The sequence below is a fragment of the Canis aureus genome, chromosome 13, assembly GCF_053574225.1.
Source record: "Canis aureus isolate CA01 chromosome 13, VMU_Caureus_v.1.0, whole genome shotgun sequence".
Lineage (NCBI taxonomy): Eukaryota > Metazoa > Chordata > Mammalia > Carnivora > Canidae > Canis > Canis aureus.
In genome coordinates this window covers 7,793,847-7,813,515 of record NC_135623.1, presented here as the reverse complement: position 1 = coordinate 7,813,515, position 19,669 = coordinate 7,793,847, and the positions used below count along the sequence as shown (strand labels likewise).

Below are 19,669 nucleotides of genomic sequence, written 5' to 3'. Positions count from 1 at the left end.
CAACACAAATGAGTGAAGAGGGCAGGGTGGCAAGACGGCAAGCTGGGAGCAGCCGCTGTTCCTGACTATTGCCAGGGAGGAATGCAGGCCTGGTGGTGCCCCGTCTTCTGAGGGTTCCCGAGAAGCCAAGAAATTGGGGAATCTCAGTGTGAAATCTACTACTTTCTAAATGATGACAATTAATCCAGTTTTTAAAAAATAAAACACTGTGCAGACCAAATAAAACACATCTGCTGACCAAATCTGGCTCAGGGCTACCAGTGTGTGATTCTGTTTTATACAGTCAGCTCAAAAATAGGACACAAGTAATTTATCACACTCAAAAGCAATGTTTCCCAGGGGGATTCAGAGTGAGGATTTCATTAGCTGGAGTAACCAGGCCTCTCAGCCCCCTTCACAGCACCTGCCCCGGCCTCTCCACCAACGCTCCTACAAACTCCCACCAACTTCTCACTGGGAGAGACAGGGTCTAGTGGAAACCACTCGGCTTCAGAATCAAGCAAACCTGGATTCAAAGCCGGGGCTACCTCCTGACATTCCTTAACCTTGTCTAGGCCTCAGTTTCTTCCTCTGCAAAGTGGGAATACTAAGTCCCACATGGCAGGGTCCTAAGGAACAGAGTTAATGTAAGCAAAGTGCCTGCAACCTAACAGAGGCACAGAGTAAATGACCCCTGGTAACAGATTAGGAGCTGCTTTCCCCACAGAAAGGTGGGGAAAATCCACAACTGCAGGTACAGGATATTCATAATAAGCTGATGCCACCTAAACTTCTATGTGGAATAAAAAAAAAAAAATGTATTTAGCAAGGCAAATAAGGATGGGAAATACAGCCCTTCAGGACTCCAGAAGCTCACACTAAAGTAGCTGCTTGTGAACCTCGTCCAGAGCATCTACATTTACAGAAGCCAGCACTAATTAAAATTCGTAGACATCAATTATCTGATTATCCAAGAACTCTCTCAACTTTTAAAGTCATTCTTTGTATGCATATTTCAACACAACACCCAAGTCAAGTAAACACATGCCACTTCTCCAACGGCCTAAAAAGATTTTTTTTAATTAAAAAATCAAAACTTTAATTCTATAGCTCTGGGAGACACAACTTAGAAAAGAAAGCCCTGTTTGCAAAGGGTAAACCTTAATGCCATCCCCATCTGGTGTGGACTGCCAGTGACTACACTGGGACAGCCCTCCATCTACCAACAAACACGGGGAAGCAGCCACTGCAAACAAGGATCTGCAACCACTGGCAATCCTGCCTCCTTCTCCCACCCCTACCCTGCCCTGTGCTTTCCAGGGAGGGGGCAGGCAGTGAAGACCACCCCTGCCCCAGGCCAGAACCAGATGCCCACACAGAACACTTGACTTCATACCACACAGCACCCAGCAAGTGAGTCATGAAAGAAGGGGTCATCCTATGAAGAAGTGCCCTCCAGGAACCGAGGGGAGCCTCAACTGCGAAATCCAGAAACATTTCTACCAGCAGAGACTCAAAGCAGGCTTGTCCACCCATGAGGCTTAAAAAAAAACTTGTCCCTAATCGCCTGTACTCTCCCGCCAAGAGGCGCTGAGCTCTTCCACCCCAGATGCACCCAGGCCTATTCCTAGGTCCTAGGGCTCTCAGAATCCTACATGTCCAGGATCCACTGTGCTCCAGGGAGACCCAAGCACCGGAAAATCACTTCCCTCCTTCACTGCCAAGCCTCTCCTAGGAGGCAGGTGATCAGGAATTACATAAGCCATTTTCTAGATTAAATAAAAAAAAAAAAAAAAAAAAAGGTGGGGGGGTCGGGAGTCTAAGACGGGTGGAGTAAAATTGAAGCTCTGCCAGGGGCTGACAATCCTTGAAGCTGGGCATCGGGTGAACAGGGGTCCTCTTTTCTCCATTTGCATCTATGTTTAAAATGTACCATAATAAACAAGTTGTTAAAGGGGTGTGGCGAGAGGACACTAGTTACAACCTGAAAACAAAACCAAGTGTCCTTTGCTCTCCACCCTGTGTTTGAACACAGAAAAATCTGGGAAGTCCTCAGCCTCTCAGATCCACAGGCCGGAGGGTTCATGCACTCCCAGGGCAGAGACAGCAACTTCTAAAGCACCACACATCACACTCGCTGTCCTCAACAAAATCACCTTTGAAAAACTCCCTAGAACTTTTCAAAATGATTCTGGCACGACCCAGCTTCCCTTCTTGGCCTGCAAACCTTCTGCCTCCAGAAATCACCCCTACAGCCTCATCCCACTATAAGGGCCTCTACTTCCTGTTCCAAACTAGTGTGTTGAGCAATCTAGCTATTGAAATAGCTCCTGGGTGGCAGACAAATGCCTGTGTTCCAGCAGCTCGTTTAGCTGATTCTCCTTCCTGGGGGCCAGAAGCCAGGGTACCATTATCACTTTCAGGAAGTCAAGGAACACTTCGTATAACCTCCTTCTTCTCCTTTCTCCTTCCTTTCTCCTTCCTTTCTCCTTTCTTTCTCCCTTCTCCTTCTCTTTCTTCTTCTTCTTTTCCTGTAACTTCAACTTGCTCCTCATAAGAAATTGTTTTTATGATCTAAAGTGGATTTTGTCAATCTCAACACTGTTGAGATTGGCATTTGGGGTTACTAATTCCCGGTCTGGGGGGGGGCGGGGCATCCTGTGCACTGTAGGATGCTCAGCAGCATCCCTAGCCCCCACCCACTAAATGCCAGGAGCTCATACCCCAGTTGTGACAACGCAGAATGTCCCAGACATTGCCCCCACGTTCCCTAGGGAGCAAAACTGCCCCTGTTTGAGAATCACAGGTTTAAAAGATATTGAAAACCCAAGACCAATTATTGTCCTGGGAAAAAAAAATTGAGGTTATACAATTTATTTCCACAGGCACTATTAGATAATATATGTCAACATATAAATTGGTAAATATGAATATTCAAGACATGCTGCATCCTAAGCCGGAAACACATAAATTAACAAGAGAAAATTCAACTTATAATACTCCTGACTACTTTTCCTGTCTTTGTGGTTTCCTGCGTAAATCTTGGTTCCTCCAAATTATTCTGTTTGCCTGTCAATGTGGTAATCATTTCACCCAGGCCTCCTCTGAAGTGCCCCATCATCTGCCTTAGAAGGAAAAATTTCTAATGACCCTGAGCACTCCCCAAGGTGGGCTGGCTCTCCAGCACTTATTTTACAGGTGTCATGGGAAAACAGAATCCCCCCAAAGAAGGTTTCCTAACGAAATGACAAAGACAGCATCACCAACAGGTCAGGTACAACTCCAGATAACACCTGATTCCCACCGTGACCAAGAAGCACCAGACACCACTGGCGGAGCCCAAGGAGTCTGCAACTCCCACAGGGACTCCAACCCCCACAGGGAAATACTGTTACATTTCTTCATTAGGCAGAGGGAGTTTCCCACTGTATTTAAATGGGACACTCCCTTCTAGAGAAGAAAGAAAATCTGTTTCCAGTCTACAGGGGCCTTCCCATTAAGCCCCAGTCTATTATCCAGCTTTGGGGAACAAAGGTAGCTGTCTCCCCTGCCCACCCCATCACACTCCCCAGCTCCATTCGGGGGTTCTCCAATGCCCCCACCCCACCCCACCCCAGGGAGACACTGACTTGTTCTCCCCCTCTGACGCTTGTGGACAGTCAAGCACTGGGAGGGAGAGGGGGTGGATTCCTTCTTTTGGGGTCCATTCCTCCCTCTGTTACCCCAAAGTCACTGCCTGTCTCAGTCTGGACCACCCCAATCCTAGATTCTGACCAAGGCTTCCTACCTATCTCCCTGGTTTCACACTTCCCTTCTAATCCAGGTTTTATGCCAATGATGATCCATCAAGAGCACAAGCCAGAAGGGCCCAGAATCCTTCTGTGGGTTCCCATTCCCTGTCACTGGATACAATTCCAACTTCTTTGGTGCACAGATTTGTGAAGCCCATCCAATGTCTGACCCACAAGGTGTCCGAGTAGGAGCAGGATAAGCACTGAGTGGGAGGGATTTACCTACTGGATTTATGGGCAGATGGAAGGGGAAAAGAGAGGAGGGAGGAGGGTGTCATACTCAATGACCCTAAAGTTCCCTTTCAATCCTGACTTCTTGTGATTCTGAGAACTCCTGGGTCCACCACTCAGAGCCTCCCATCATCGGACCCCAAGCCTCCTGCAAAGTAATGCCACACTGTCCCCCACAAATGCCCCTCACACAGGACGGGACCTGGCTACCTCACTTCTACAGGATGACTTCTTTCCTGGTCGGCTTTCATTCTCCTCATTACAAAAGGAATGATGCTGGTGGCAACAGAATAAAATAATAGAGGAGTATTTAAGATGAAATCTCTCAACCATTACACTCCCATAAGAGCCCCTAGCAGCCCAGAGTGCTGGGTATGCCCCTGTTCCTTCCCCATCACACGCGCACACACACACACACAACACTAGTTTGAAACTTGATCTTACACAGTGCCTTAGGGAGGAGGACATTTAATTCTGACGTGCACTCACTCATCTCTCCAGCACCCCATGAGGTTAAGTCTAGTTAGTTCATCTGCTTCGACTGCTGCTGTTCCACCAATGAGGGAATACAAAGCAGGAGAGTGTGCATCCTGCTGGAAATCACACATGAGCTGCAGCAGAGTTAAGACCACAACAAGAAAAAAAAAAAAAATAAGAAGACAAAAAAATAAAAATAAATAAAAATAAAAATAAAAAAGACCACAAGAACCCGTAACCCAGTGTCTGCTGCTGCACCATAAAGCACTCTTCACCCACGCTACAGAATGCAATGTCCTACAGACAGAAGGCAGAAATAAATACCTGTTGAAAGAATAATCTACGGAGGCAGGATAGCACAGTGGTTGGTTAAGTACTTGGACTCTGAACTCGGGCTGTCTAGGTTAGACTCCAGCTGTCATCTACCCCACTGTGCCACCTGAGTCCATCAACGGGACCTCAATTTCAGCATCTGAAACATGAGGTCATGACAGTACTTCCCTTACAAGGTCACTGTGAGAACGGGAAAGCACCCAAAACAGTGTCTGGTACGTGTGCTCATAAAATCAGCATCAACAGCTCTCACAGAAGCCCCGAAACACAATAAATGTCACCCTTCTTAAAATGTAGGCCGGCAAATCAAAACCACATCTTGTTAGCTCCATACCTTGTCCCAAAAGAAATCAGCATGGGGGAGAAACTCAGATGATACAACTCGAAAAAATATCTAAGTGACCCAGTGACTGCAACCCAGTGACTACTCCAGGGAGGAATGACCTCAGAGATCAGTAACACCTACTGCACCGAAGAATTAAAAAAAAAAAAAAAAAAAAAAAAAAAAAAAAAAAAAAAACCTTAACAGCCTTTAACAGTCATTATCCAAGTAAAGTGGGCTGCAAATCTGTTGGAGAACTGTTTTTGCCGTGATAATATTTCTAGTGCCTTGCTGCTTCTATACTAAACGTACTGGTGTTGCAGAACTGGCATGCTAATAGAATGATCATTGTAGGAACACTATTAACATGAATTAGACATTATTAAAGATTCAACGCTAGGACAGTGCCTCATTACAGAAGTTTCGGGCTGTATTGCTTAATGGGCAGATAAAAGTGCTAATTCTTAAGCCCACTCGTGGAGGATGTCTCCAGGCAGGTGTGGAAACCACAGGTAGCAAGAGGTCTAGGGACTAGAGGAGGAGCCGCCTTGCCAACCCCGGTGGACACAGTCCTATACGGGGAAGATGGGGACGGGACAGGAAGAGCCAAGGTTCCCTGCACAGGAGGGGTCACCTGGTGAAGCAGACAAGTATCCAAACTTGCCTGAGTCTCAGGTTGGTTGGTTTTCCCTGAGCCACTGCCTCGGCAACACTTCTGAAACCTCCTCTGCCTGCGTGAAGACGATCGGGGACCCTCAACACACGGCGTGAGCGAGGAGAAGCACAGGAAAGCGACCCCTTCCCGGGCCACCAGAGGACCTGAGCAGCTCTCCCGCCTGCACCTCGGCCCAGAGCATCCCCCTGCAAGCAGCCTCAAGCTCTCGGGGAGGGGGGGGGGGCTCTTGCAGAGTTGCTAGACCCGAGGCATTAGCCACGCGCTTCAGGATCTGTTTTGCAAAGCACCTGGCCAGGTATCAACTGTCGGGGAAACGCTAAGGCCGTTCGCCTACCTGGTCTGAATGTCAATGCTAAATTAGGAACGGGAGCAGCGCCGAGCGGGAGCGGAGGCTGAGCCGCCCGGGCCGCTGCAGCCCCGGGGCCGGGCTCCCGGCAGGACTTCGGGGAGGGCGACCTGGGCCGGAGCCGCCCCGGGAAAGGCGACGCCGCGCGCCGGGCGCATCCTCGCGGCCCGGCCTCGGTCTCCGCGCAGCCCCGGGGGATGTGCACGGGCGCCGGCCACAGAGTGAAACTTTGCCGGCCCCCGCGGGCGCGTCGCGGGGACAGGTGGGGACCCCCGCCCGCCGCCCCTGCGATTGTGTAACCGGCCGGGGGGCGCGCACGGCCCCGCCCCCGCCCCACGCCCGGCTGCGGAGCGCGGCCCCGGCACCCGCTGCAGCGCGCAGCCCGGGCCGCGGGGGGGGCGTCGGACCGCCCCCCGGGACCGCCCCCGGCCGGCGGGGAGCCGCGGCGCTGACACGGCCCGGAGGGGGCGCCCGCGCGGCGGAGCGAGCGGAGGAGGGGGCGCCGGGGCTCGGCAGGCGGCCGGCCTTACCTGCGCCCGGGCCGGCACGGCGGGACGCGGCTCGGGATGCCGGGGCGGCGGGCGGCGGGCGGCAGCGCGGGCGGCCACCGGGCCACGGCGGGTGCGGAACGGCGGCGGCGGCGGCGGCGGCGGCGGCGGCGGGCGCGGGACTGACAGCCCCAGGCCCCGCCCCCGGGCCCCGGGCCCCGCCCCCCGCGGCCGCGCGGCTGGCCCCGCCCCCTCCGCCCTCCGCGGGGTCAGGCTCGGTCCACCAGCCGGGCGGGCGGGGGCGCTCGCTTCCGATTGGCCCGAGGGACGCCCGCCCCGCCCACTCCCCGCCCCCTCCGCGGCCCGGAGCGGCGCATGCGCGGTGCTGGCGGGCTGGGTCCCCCGCGGCGGGCGCCGGCCGGGCGTCCTCGCCGGTCCGGGGCGGCCGGGAGCCCCGGGTGGCCCGAGGAGCCGGGAGTCAGGCCCACACTACGGGGTGCATGGTCCGCAGTCACCTGGAAACGAGTCGACGGGAGGCAACCAAACCGGAGTGGGCCAGGCTCTACCCAGAGGAGACCCCAAGATGTGACCTGCTGCGGAAAACCAGCCCCCAGCCCCATGCACGTGCGGCGAGTCCCAGGGGTGCTTTATCCGCGCGCTACATTGGCTGCCTGGGCAGCGGGAGGGATGTGCGTGCAGAGGGCCCAGTAGTGGAGAAGCGAGGTTGGGGCGTTAGGGTGGCGAGTGATGCTGAAGGCGGTGGCCTTCCCCAGCACCTACCCCCCCCCCCCGCCCCCTGCGCCCCTCTGCGCCGATTCCTGCGCCCTCAGCCTGTAAACCAGACCGAGCCTCTCCCAGCCAGAATGGAGACCCAGCAATTTCCACTCCTGAGCATGTACTCAAGGAAACTGGAAACGTATCTATGCAAGAACTTGTACACGGACGCCTATTCGTAATGGCCCAAAGTGGAAACAATTAGAAGGTCCATCATTTGATGAAAGGATAAACTATGGCTTTTCCATACGATGGAACATTACTGGGCCGTAAAAAGGAATGGGGTAATAGGGATGAAATTTTGGAAACTACATGAGGAAGGGCAGATGTGAATGACCCCATAGCATAGGAGTTCCATTTTTGTGACATGTCTGGGATCAGCACATCTACAGAAAGTAGATGAGTGGTCGCCAGGGGCTGGGAGTAAGAGAAAATGGGGAGTGACTGCTAATGGGCATGGGGTTTCTTTCTGGGGTGATGAAAATGTTCTGGAACTAGAGACGAGTGATGATTGTACAACTTTTGTGAATACACCAAAACCACTGAATAATAAACTTTAGAAGAGTGGATTGTATGGCATGTGAATTATCTCTCTCTCTCTCTCTCTCTCTCTCTCTCTTTTTTAATCAACCTACCAAATACTTGAAAACAAAGATCCGCTAACTCCCTTGAGGCTCTACCCTTTCCAGCTACTTCGCATTTTCTCAGCCCTTCTTATCCAGGATTCTTGCAACATGTTTTCACCCCTCCCTCCTCATCTCCCATTTATATATTTGTTCCCTAGAATGTGGCTTCTGCTGGTACCAGAGCTGAAATCTCTTCTCTCCCTGGATCCTGAAGCTTTCTGTGACCCTGAAAATTCCTGGTTTTCCTCTTCCTCTCCATTCTTTCTGTCTTTTGAGCTTTCCTATTTTAATATTGATGTTTCCTGTGGCTTCTTCCAAAATCTTTCCTAGGTTCTATTGTCCATGTCTATGAGTTCGGTTATACTTCAAATTCCAGCATCCACCTGATGTGCCACGGGTTTCTCAAATGTAGTGTGTCCTAAACAATTTGTCATCTTCTGTCCCCCTGCTCTAACTTCTCTGCAGGAGGGATATCTATTGCTGCATGCTGGGACCTGGAAGTTATCCTTGATGCTTCCTTCCTTCTGCTTCTAGACTCAGCCACCAATTTTTATCCCATAAGTATTCTTAAATCCCACAATCTTTCTCTATTGGTGGTACTACCCCAGCCCTAATCTACACCCCCATCATCTTTTGCCTTCTAATTCCCTTCATCTTTTGTCCCCCTTCAAATCCAGCTTCCAAACAGCTGAGAAGGGGACACCCATTGCTTTAGCTGACATAGCTGGCATTCCTCTTTCTCATGATGGCAACACCCAGATCTTGCTTTGGGAAGCCACCCTCCCCCATGAGATATAGGCTTGGTGAGACTGTCCATCAAGATGCTGACCTTACGGGATCCCTGGGTGGCTCAGCGGTTTAATGCCTGCCTTTGGCCCAGGGTGTGATCCTGGAGTCCCGGGATCCAGTCCCACGTCGGGCTCCCTGTGGGGAGCCTGCTTCTCCTTCTGCCTGTGTCTCTGCCTCTGTGTGTATGTGTGTGTCTCATGAATAATAGGTAAATAAAATCCTTAAAAAAAAAAAAAAAAAAAAAGGTGCTGACCTTACCTGACCCAGGTTCGGTGTGCCCTCGAGCTGAAGCAATGAGACAGTCTCCAACCGGAATTTGAATCCCAGGCAGAGCCACATAAAAACTGAAAGTGGTTGGAACTGATTGTTCCCAACCAAGGAGACTCCCAGTCAATTCCTGCTACCTGTGCCCTGGGAGCTCCATTCAGAGCCTGGGTGCTGCAGTTTTTCCTTCCTGAATGACCCTATCTCTCTCCAGAGTATTCCTGCTTCGGAAATTAAGCAGAGTTGCCTGCAACCCTAGAACCTATTCGATAAAGAAATATGTCTAAGACACCAACCATGTCTTTACCTACTACAATTGTTTCGAAGCATCCCATCACCCATTGGAAAGCCTCCAAGCTGAGTCCCAGCTCCCACCTGCCTCTCCCATGCCTTTCCTCCCCACTGTCTGCCTTGCCCTTGCATTTCTGCCCTTATGAATTACTTGGGCATTCATGGCAACACACTAAGGTTTCACGCCTCTGTGTTCAGGAGTCCCCTCTGTGTAGAGTGCCCTTCCCTGTTCTCCCCAGCTAACTCCAACCATCGCTTAAGGACTTCTCCTCCTGAAAACCCTTCCTGGCTCTCCCTGCTACCAACATTCTGTCCTCCTCTGTGTTCTTAAAGCACCCTGTTCTTCCACCTGTTACCACACTTACTGCTGTGGTATCTTACTTATCCATTTAATTATCTGCCTCTCCCACTAAACTTGGAGTTCCTTGGGGGCTTCCTTCCTATATTGTTAGAGCTTAACACCTGGCACATGGCAAGTGCTCAGAACCTTCCGTTCTTCTTCTTTGCTTGTATAATTACTGAATAAGAGAAAGAGATCTCACTGAGGAACATTAACAAGCCTTTTCCCCCAGAAGGATAAGAAGCAGAAATTCAGGCCTAAGGCATCTCATACAGGTCGTCCGAAACTGTATTCCAATTCCAAAAAATGTTCCAGAAGATGGCTAAACCCTCAGTAATACTGAGAGGCACTTATTTAAATGATGTGGCTCTCATCTTTAAAATCTACCCAATGTTGGGATCCCTGGGTGGCGCAGCGGTTTGGCGCCTGCCTTTGGCCCAGGGCGCGATCCTGGAGACCCGGGATCGAATCCCACATCGGGCTCCCGGTGCATGGAGCCTGCTTCTCCCTCTGTCTGTGTCTCTGCCTCTCTCTCTCTCTCTGTAACTATCATAAATAAATTAAAAAATTAAAAAAAAAATCTACCCAATGTCTCCTGAAAACCTTCGTGGCTTAATGAGATGCAAAATTAAGTAACTCAGACAATTGTACTCATTATTGTGACTACCTGGCGAGGTATGTTTTTGTCTTTGCTTATAATCATAGCCACAGAATAAACTGCATGTAACAAGCAAACCCATAGTTTCATTTGGATGTCTATTGTGTAGCACGTACTACCTCCAGTGAGCTTATGTAGCCAATCATATGCAAATGCTGAGGAGAGCTGGGTTCTAGTCCCACTCTGGCCATGACCAGTTGCTTGACCTTGGATGAGTCCCTGCCCTTGGATCCTTGCAGTCAGCCTCCCCAGTACCCACTCCTTTTTTGCACCATCATCTGAACCACAACATTTCTTTGGAAACTCAGTTTTACTCCACTCTAACCCAAGTTGTCTTTCTTAACCTGACTCCAAACTTTAGGAATTAGGCCTAGTTGGCTTAAAGCCGTCATTCTATCCCATCTCTTTGGTTACAGAAATCGGTTCAAAGGAAGACGTGGAGCCCAGTCAAGACAATGAGATCCATAAAAACATTTTCTTGGACTTCTGACAAAGATTGCTGTCCCTGCCATAGCTCTTGTCAATGCTATAAAGTCTAGATTTAATACAGGCACATGTGACCACAAGAATAGATACCAGATGCCAGACATTGTGTGAATCCTGAGGAAGGCAGAATGGGAGAATAGAAAATAAAACAGAACCTTGGTTACATTGCTGAGCAGTGAGTGACCAGATCAAGCCACACCTGAAACTGTTACTCCATACTTTCCAGTTACATGAGCCAATAAATTCCCTTCATGGTTAGAGTTTAGTTTTCCATGTATAACATGCGTAGTCCTAATAATAATAACACTTCACAACCTACAAAACAAATGAAAATAAGCCTCTATCTTCTCATAAATAAAATAAAGATAATATGAATAATCTTGAAGAATCCTGCCAGCTTTCACATCCTATAAGTCTCTGAAGGGTAAATGTATTCATAAAAATGTAAGCACATTATCATTTGCTAGTAAGCACCAAGGAAAATAAGACTCTCCAACATAACCCAACAAAAGATAGCTGAAACTAGAAAGATAAACAGAAATCCTTAATATTTGCCTCTATCAGGAGTTACCCAGATTTCTACCCGCCCCCCTCATACTTCAGCCACTTGTTTCTAGGCTCTGAAATTAGTAAGAGAGGGAAGGGTGGTCTGGGAAGGAAGCATATAAGGAAGCTCTGCTTTAGAAGACTGGATTCTTAGGATGGTGCCTGTGGCCTAGACTCTTTGTTCAGATTCTGATCTCTTCTACCAAACCCTTTGACCTGAGCCCCACTCCTCTGTACCTTCTCTCTCTCCCGGGATCTGATTTCTGATTCATACATTTTACTTGCTGGCCACCCCCCTACCGCCCCCCACTCCCCACCTCACGTCTGCATTCCCAGCACTGACCAACTTCAATCAGTTGGACGTGATGATGTATTATTAGCCAACAACTCTGGAGCACAGGTTCGTTTATCCATAGCAACAAGGCCTAGAGGAAGGAGACAGGGATGGCTATTCAGTAAGGAGAGTCACTTAATAAAAGAGATTAAGCACCTGTAGAAGCCTGAAGGGTCGAACAAACTGTCTGTTTTACTGCACGAGCAATTATGTGCAAAGGCTTCACGCAGGGATACGCAGCCCATTTAGAATAACGTATCTGGACATGCAGTTGTTATCAACATCCTGATGTGAAAAGGCACTGCCTGGGTCCCTGTCCAATATTGCACTGGGACACCAGGCGCTGGGAACATCAGGAAGAGGTGATGTGGACAGAACCGGGGCTGCTTTCCTGGAAATAGAAGTTAAAAACATGCTGCTGATTAAGTTTGTTCTTTGTTCTGGCTTCGCGAAATTCATGGGAAAAGACAGATCTTCAGCACAGCTTTGATTGATTCATTTAACATTTTACGACCAGATAACCTTTGCATACAGAGATGACGAAGACAATGTTCCTATTCTTCAAGAGCTCAGGACCCGGGGAGGAAACGGACACTGGATCAGTCAGGTCACAGCAGGAAACAGAGCTCGCCCCAGATGGCTCAAGTGAAGATTTCAGTGAAAGGACTGTTTGGGGTCGGGGGAGGCACCCAGATCCCAACAACAGCAGGAAACCATTACCACCCCTGAGAGCGAAGAACAAGCAGAGGAAACAGGAGAGTGGGAATGTGGAGGAGAGGCTGCCGAGCAGGAGCTGTACAGTCGGGCAGAGATCCTGCCAGAGGAATGGCTTCAGAACGGAGCCAGAAGGGAAGAGGCATCTTGAACTCTTGGCTGCCTCTCATCCTCTAATCTGCAAGTGCCTGTCATCGGCTGACCTGAGCAGAAAACCCGCCAGCAAGGAAGGGGGTCCAGATGATGTCGTCCAGAGGGCACAGCTTCCCGGGGAAAGAATAGAACTGAGAAGGGTGGAGAATGAATCCAGCAGCATCAACAGAGAATCGGTCCACTACACCCCATTGGCCATCCAGCCTCTAGTTTCCCCTTCATTTGAGTGACGAAAATCTCATCTCAAACACAAGGAGAAATGTGTCATAAGGCACTCTAGTATTACTGGTGATGTCATTTCAAGTGTCCTCCCTGGTGGGAGGTTAGCTACCTGGGTATTCTTCATTCAAGTAGTAGGAAAGGGGTGGGGGGGTGGGAATCAATTATGGGAAAAAAGAAGAATCCAGGGCAGCCCCAGTGGCTCAGTGGTTTAGCGCCGCCTTCGGCCCAGGGCCTGATCCTGGAGACCCGGGATTGAGTCCCATGTCGGGCTCCCTGCATGGAGCCTGCTTCTCCCTCTGCCTGTGTCTCTGCCTCTCTCTGTGTCTCTCATGAATAAATAAATAAAATCTTAAGAAAAAAAAAAGAATCCATAAAATACGTATGGCTGCTAGTTCCCCTTCTGTAGCCTGTCATGGGGCCGAAGCTGATAACCACGGCTTCCTTCTTTCATTATCTAGTTTGTGTTTACCTTACCCTCTATAGCACCTCCACAGGTGGGGAGCACCTCCCACGTCTTCACGTCAGGATAATTGAGACCTTACTCATCTTCTCTGTGTTGGGTTGCCAAGTCTTCCTCTGAACCTCATTATTAGAATGGAGGTTCTAAGTGGCTCCATGAATCCCCTGGTCCTGAAGACTCGGTAGTGCTGAGTGCTGAGTCTTCTCAGCACTACTGCACTGCAGCAACCCCATTTCTCTCTGACAGCCAGGACAGTGACCCCCTTCTCTTCCTGTCATTCAATGGCATGAGGAGTCCCAAAATGGCCAGGGATGAGCTCAGCTTCCATTTCATCAAAACTATGGCCATGTTTCTCTGAGGGGGCAGAGGGGGGGGAGAACATTCTTCTTCAGGAATATCAACACCCCAAATCTGTCAGGCCCAAGATCATAGTGATGGACACAACACAGCATTAAGCCATTGCAATAATTAGAAGGACCCCTCCCCAAAAAAAAAAAAAAAAAAAAAAAGAAGGACCCCTCCCGAGGTTACCTTTGGTTCCTACCCACATGTTCTCACTATGGAGACATCATCAGATATTGACAGCCGGGGGCAGGGGCGGGTGCCTGGGTGGCTCAGCGGTTTGGTGTCTGCCTTCTGCCCAGGGTGTGATCCTGGAGGCCCAGGATTAAGTCCCACATCAGGCTCCCTGCATGGAGCCTGCTTCTCCCTCTGCCTGTGTCTCTGCCTCTGTCTCTCATGAATAAATAAATAAAATCTTAAAAAAAAAAAAAAGATATTGACAGCTGGATGAGAGCACGATGCTCTGTCCCACGGGTGAGCTCAGGCCTTACGTGGTGTTGTAGCCCAGCTGGCCTACTGAGCCTTCATCTTAGACCTCTCAGAAGCCCCGTTGAATATCACAGAAACAATGTCTTTAGCCCTGGATGACAACACAGAGCAGAGCTTCCAGTAGATTTCAGAATTGTTATATATGAGAGAAATGCACACCTGTATTCTTTAAGCCATTCTCTAATGGGATCTCTTTGATTGTAAACATTACCCAAAGACCGCAATTGTGGCTTTTAGCACAACCATAAGTGATGCTCTTTCCAGTGAGGCTGCCAAGAGGGGGGTTGGGGTGGAGAACAGAGAGAGAAGAGAGCCTCTAGCCCTATCACTGGGGCTCAAAAATACCTATTTATTGCACCTGCCCCAGTGGACAAACCTGTGCCTCAGAAACCCACCCTGTATTTCAGTTGCAGGGACTGCTCTTGCTCAGGTGTTCTCCCTCGACGATGGATGGGAGAGTGGGGGAAGAGGGAACGCTCAGGCTGGTAGGACTGTTTGAACCTGCTTTGACCCACTCCCTGCCCCCATCGAGGCCATCACTGCCCTGCCATATGTCATCATCCCAGCCAGCACTGACATGGCCCTGCTGTTTCTTTGCCTTGAAGAGATGAACCAGCCTAGGGAAAGAGAAAGACTTCGACTCAACTCAGCAGCTTTCGCCTGGCCTTACCCCCCCACCTCCTACCCAGCCCTCTTCTGTTCTGTGTCATCGTTCATCGTACAGAGACAGCCAGCTATGCTCTGTCTCCCCAAGGGATTCTCACGATCTCTGTGATGGGTCCCGAGATGCATCGACTTTCCTCTCCCTTCTGTGGCTTCATCAGGGAAGGGTTGAGTGGCCAGTGATGATTCCCCGTTATGTGCTGAGATGAGGTTTTGGAGGGAGGGAGGAGACAGAGAACCTGTAGCAGGATGAGGCAGAGGATTAATAGGAAGGCGGTTACCTAGCATATGATCCCATTTATATGACATTTCCAGAACAAGCCAATCTATAGAGACAGAATGCAGACTGATGGTTTCCAGGGACTCGGGGGAAGCAGGATGAGGAATGCCTGCTTAATGAGTAGGAGGCTTCCTTTCAGGGTGATGAAAATGTCCTGGAACTAGCTGCTGGTGATGGTTGCACACCCCTGTGAACGTACCCAATGCCACCAGATTGTATATTTTAAAAATGACTAAAACGGTGACTCTCATGTTACGAGAATTTTATCACAATAATAAAAAAAGAAAAAACCAGGTCATTGGGTTTTATGTTCATAGGAGACAAGATGCTCAAGGTGTCCAGCATGAGTCTGGCTGTGACTGAAGTAAACGAAGCTCTAGGAGAATCACGTGACCTTGAACTCCTTCTCGGAGCATCTGATTCCTTCAGCCTGGGGAAGTGATGGGGTGAACAGGAGCAGGGAGAGAGCAGGCCAAGTGGAGGATGCTAGCTCCAGAGAAGGAGAAGGGCAGGCGTCTGGGCCACACATCTTTCCTGGATTTTTTTATTTTTTATTTTTTTGAGATCATGGATTTTCTGTTGTTTTTGTTCGTTTGTTTGTGATTACTCAGCATTCGATCACCTTCTTATTGGGAGAATTCCAAGTGAGGGGGTATCCTCCTTTGTAAACCTTGGTGATGAGGAGGGGCCTTCCTCCCAGGACTGAGTGTGGGAAGGCCAGAGGCTCTCCCCCGGCCCCGCACCCCCAGCCGCCAGCATCTGGCTCAGCTAGCAGAGTACTCCTCCTGGGACTTCGAGTCACAGAGAGTGATGCCACGACAGAGGCAGCCAGAGAGTGCTCGGGAGAGTTGAGGCCCAGGATGAGTGTCCACTGGCGACAACAGAGGGTGGAGTGTGGGGCTTTGGCCTTGGTGTCTGGGGGCAGCTGCACCTGGCAGCATCTTCACCACAGACCCTGAGGGGTGACCTTGGCTGTGGCAGCCGCTGGGCCTCTTGCTCTGATCATCTTCTGAGCCCGATTTGCCAGCCTCCCTTCGGGTCACAAGCTACCTGACAACCTCCCAATAAACTCCTTGACTGTTCGAGTTACCCAGGGCTTCTTTCTGTTGCTTATAACTAGGGCCCCTGGCACTTTGATGCAGCCTCACCCTCCCTTCAAAACGGAAAACATGGTGCCTTCCTACTTAAGGCTGATGGCTCCTTGCAAAACTGAAGTGCTGTCTGCACCTTGATTCTTGTGTGTGTGTGTGTGTGTGTGTGTGTGTGTCACTTTAAACATTACAGATGTGAAAACAAACTGCATGTCCATGGACCAACCTACTGTAACTATGGTGACGGGCAGAAAGAGCACTGTTCTAGCAATTAGAAGACCGGGCCACGCTAGTTGTGCAACCTTGGGCAAGTCAGTGTCCTCTCCTTTCCGGCTGAGATGAACTGTGAGCCCCTTCCCACCACTTAAGGTTCTGGGATTCGGGAAATGCAAAGGAAATCATTGATGTCAGCACTGAGCCTAGGAAAACCAACTGTCCTCCCTCACAAAGAGGCTCCTTCTGATTCAGTGTCATGCCACTAAGACGACTTCAATTGTCTTTACTTCATCTATTAAATAATGCACAGCCTTGTAGACAAGCAACAAACGGTAATATCAGCGTCCTCTCCCCTTGGGGTGGGCCATCTGCAGTAGCACTACTAATGAGAGCTCCTGTGTGGCGAGCACTTACTGCATTCCAGACGCTGCTCTAAGAGTGTTGCACATACTAGTTCATTGAATCCCAGTAAACAACCCCATGAAGTGCTACTGTTATCCCCTGTTACAAAGGACGAAGCAGAAGCACAGAGAGGTTAGGTAACTTGCCTAAGGTCACATAGCTAGTAGGTGACAGAGCCAGTATTCCATGGAGCACTCGTGTCTCCCGTCTACTCCCCCGAGCAAGGCAGTAGCAATGTAATTTCCCAGTGAGGATGATGGGATTATGGTGCGATTCATGCTATTAAATAGCTGGAATAGTCCGCTCCTTGCCTCCACAAAGGCTGCATTTAATCTTCACCAACCCAGAAAGGTGAGTGTCTATCACGTTTTAACACTTCCGTGGAGGATCTAGCAAGGGCATCCCACTCCTCTCCTGAGGGTTGGTTCCACCGTTTCATGGGATCCCATTTCTCCAGAAAGTCCTGCCGTGCATCCTCTTTCACATAGGAGAGCTTGCAACTCTAACCCTTATTTTGGGAGCAGTGGGGAAGATGTCGAAAAAATATGGTCAGTGAGTCACCTGGGTGGCTCAGTCAGTTAAGTGCCTGCCTTCGGTTCAGGTCATGATCTCAGGGTCCTGGGATCAAGTCCTACATCCGGCTCCCTGCCCACTGGGGAAGCTGCTTCTCCCTCTCCCTCTGCTCTTCACTCTTTCTCTCTCTCCCCCTCACTCTCTCTCAAATAAATAGATGAATAATCTTAAAAAAAAATACAGTCAATATTTCTTCTGCGATGATCCTTTGTGTCAAGTGCCTGGACCACCAAGACTTCACTCTACATGGTCTTGGGCAAATGATTACCACTTCTGAATAGTCTCCCCTGCGACATCCATTTGTTCAGAAACCAATGGTGGCACCTGTTCTGTGGCAAACACAGAGCTGAGTCCTGGAAACAGGGAGGGTTGGAGGGGTGGCTGGGTGGGTATGTGTTGGCCGGTGGTTCTCAGCCTGGTTAGGGGTCACCTAACGGAGCTTTTCAAAATAAATGCTCGTGTTCACTGGATGCTGATATCCATGTGGAGGCTGGAGCAGCAGGTGGATCCGGGGGGGATGTGTCTCCAAAAAGTCTCTCCCATACATATCTCATCTTCTTAACCTCACCTCCCACCCACCACTGCCCAACCCCTCATCCCAAGTGCACTTATTCTTTCAGAGCCATTGAAATTAGTGATTTCTGAGACTACTTGGAGCTCAAAGTAAAATTCTGGGGTTCATTCATTAATATATTTCTCAATTCCACATTTATGGAGTGCCTCCTCTGTGCCAAGACTGGAGATCCAGGGTGATAAGACAGGTAGACAGTCCCTGCCCCTCGAAGCTCTCAATCTGGTTTGGGGAGGCCAACAAGCAAACCACCAGTACCTATATTACCATGGAGGGCCTGGGATGCAAGGGGGCATTTTATAAATTGAATGTCCCTTGGTGACAGTTCAACTTTCTCTTCCCCAGAAAGAAGTGATTCCTTCGCTTTTTTTTTTCTTTCAAAGTTCCTATTTCCTAGTGACCAAATACAGCAGGATAAGAAACACCTGACAAGTTCTAACCCTAAAGCATCTACCTTCCTTCTGGTTTCAGATGCGAAGCACATTCTCCACGGCACCTGATACCAGTCACAAACCCTGCATGCTAAGGCCATGTTAATGAGGAACTTGGTTCAGGCATCAGCCGTAGAACATTAATATTCATGGTTAATATTTGTAAAAACCTTCATTTCAATCTTTTGTTTCTGTTGTGGGCACGGGGAGGGGGGAGTCTTAAAATGGCCAGAAATTCCCAATTCCTATTTATTCTATCTAGGCCTTTTCTTTTTGGCTTCCATTATTTCATCAGGGTTGGCAAGGAAAGTTGGTTCTGCTCCTGTCCAAGTGTTAAATGGATACTCATGTGTCTCTTTGCCACACTGGTATAATTAATTTTATTGCAAATAGGATTTTTCTTTCTTCCCCTTTGCATGCAAATGTGCTCCCCTTTCAGTGTTTGCATAATAGCAGTAATTCTTTCATTTGTACAAAAGGACATGCATTATTTTGGCAGATAGATGGAGCTTTGATGGAGAGATTATTACATTTCCAAAAGCAAAGAGAATAAATCAGAATTTAGCCAGACGCTGACTAAACACCCCCTTCCCCCAACTGCACTGATCACGGGCCAAGTGGCTAACACGCTGTGCTTTCCTCCCGGAGAATAAACCTTGCAGAACAGTAGGATCTTGCTGGCTACTCTCTATTCTTTGCCCTTCTCTGCCCTGCTCTGTGCACTCTCTCACCTGGGCTCCCTTGCTGTCTGGCTTCTGCTTGGGTTTGGCCAATGGGAGTCAGCAGCGTGGAATGGAGGTGAGAGTAGAGGCAGGCTGGGGTATTTACTTCCCTGCTCCCTCCCTGTTTGCCAAGGCTCAGAAGGCGGCTGTACTCCTCCTAGGCCACAGCTCCTCTATGGTCACCTTTTTCTGCAATTCCAGCTCCCACTGGCCTCTGGGAACCCCCTTCCTTCCTTTTGCGACTCCAGGCTAGGCCCTGCAAGCTTCGCTACCTGCTGTGGGCTAACCCTGCCCACATCTATATAAATAGGCCTTTATGTTCAGCCTTTCTGAGTGTGCCTTTGCCTTCCAACACACTGACAGAACCACCATATTCCTAGGACGTCACTTGGTTCACTAGATACCTCCCCACACACACACGCGTGCACACACACGCACACGTTCCATAGCCCTGGGAAAGTGATAAGGAAACCCAAAACCACTGAAGTATAGAGGTGCCTTTATGTCTGTACAGAGTTTTTAGAAATTCCACCAAGCAGAAGAGGAGTTTTCCCTAGGCATGGCTAATCTCATGGAAGTCATGAAGAGA

General features: G+C 49.6%; 1 protein-coding gene across 3 annotated transcripts in view; it reads right to left on the bottom strand.

Annotated features, from left to right (window-relative positions):
• Window positions 1-6,785, bottom strand: part of HIVEP3 (HIVEP zinc finger 3) — a 457,232-nt gene extending 450,447 nt beyond the window's left edge. Inside the window, exon 1 of one of the 3 annotated variants that reach the window (XM_077844481.1) lies at window positions 6,686-6,785. The gene's annotated coding sequence lies outside the window, so the exon portion shown is untranslated. The remainder of the gene's footprint in view (window positions 1-6,685) is intronic. The other 2 variants (XM_077844477.1, XM_077844478.1) reach the window with 2 other exon arrangements.
• Between the last annotated feature and the right edge of the window lie 12,884 nt (window positions 6,786-19,669).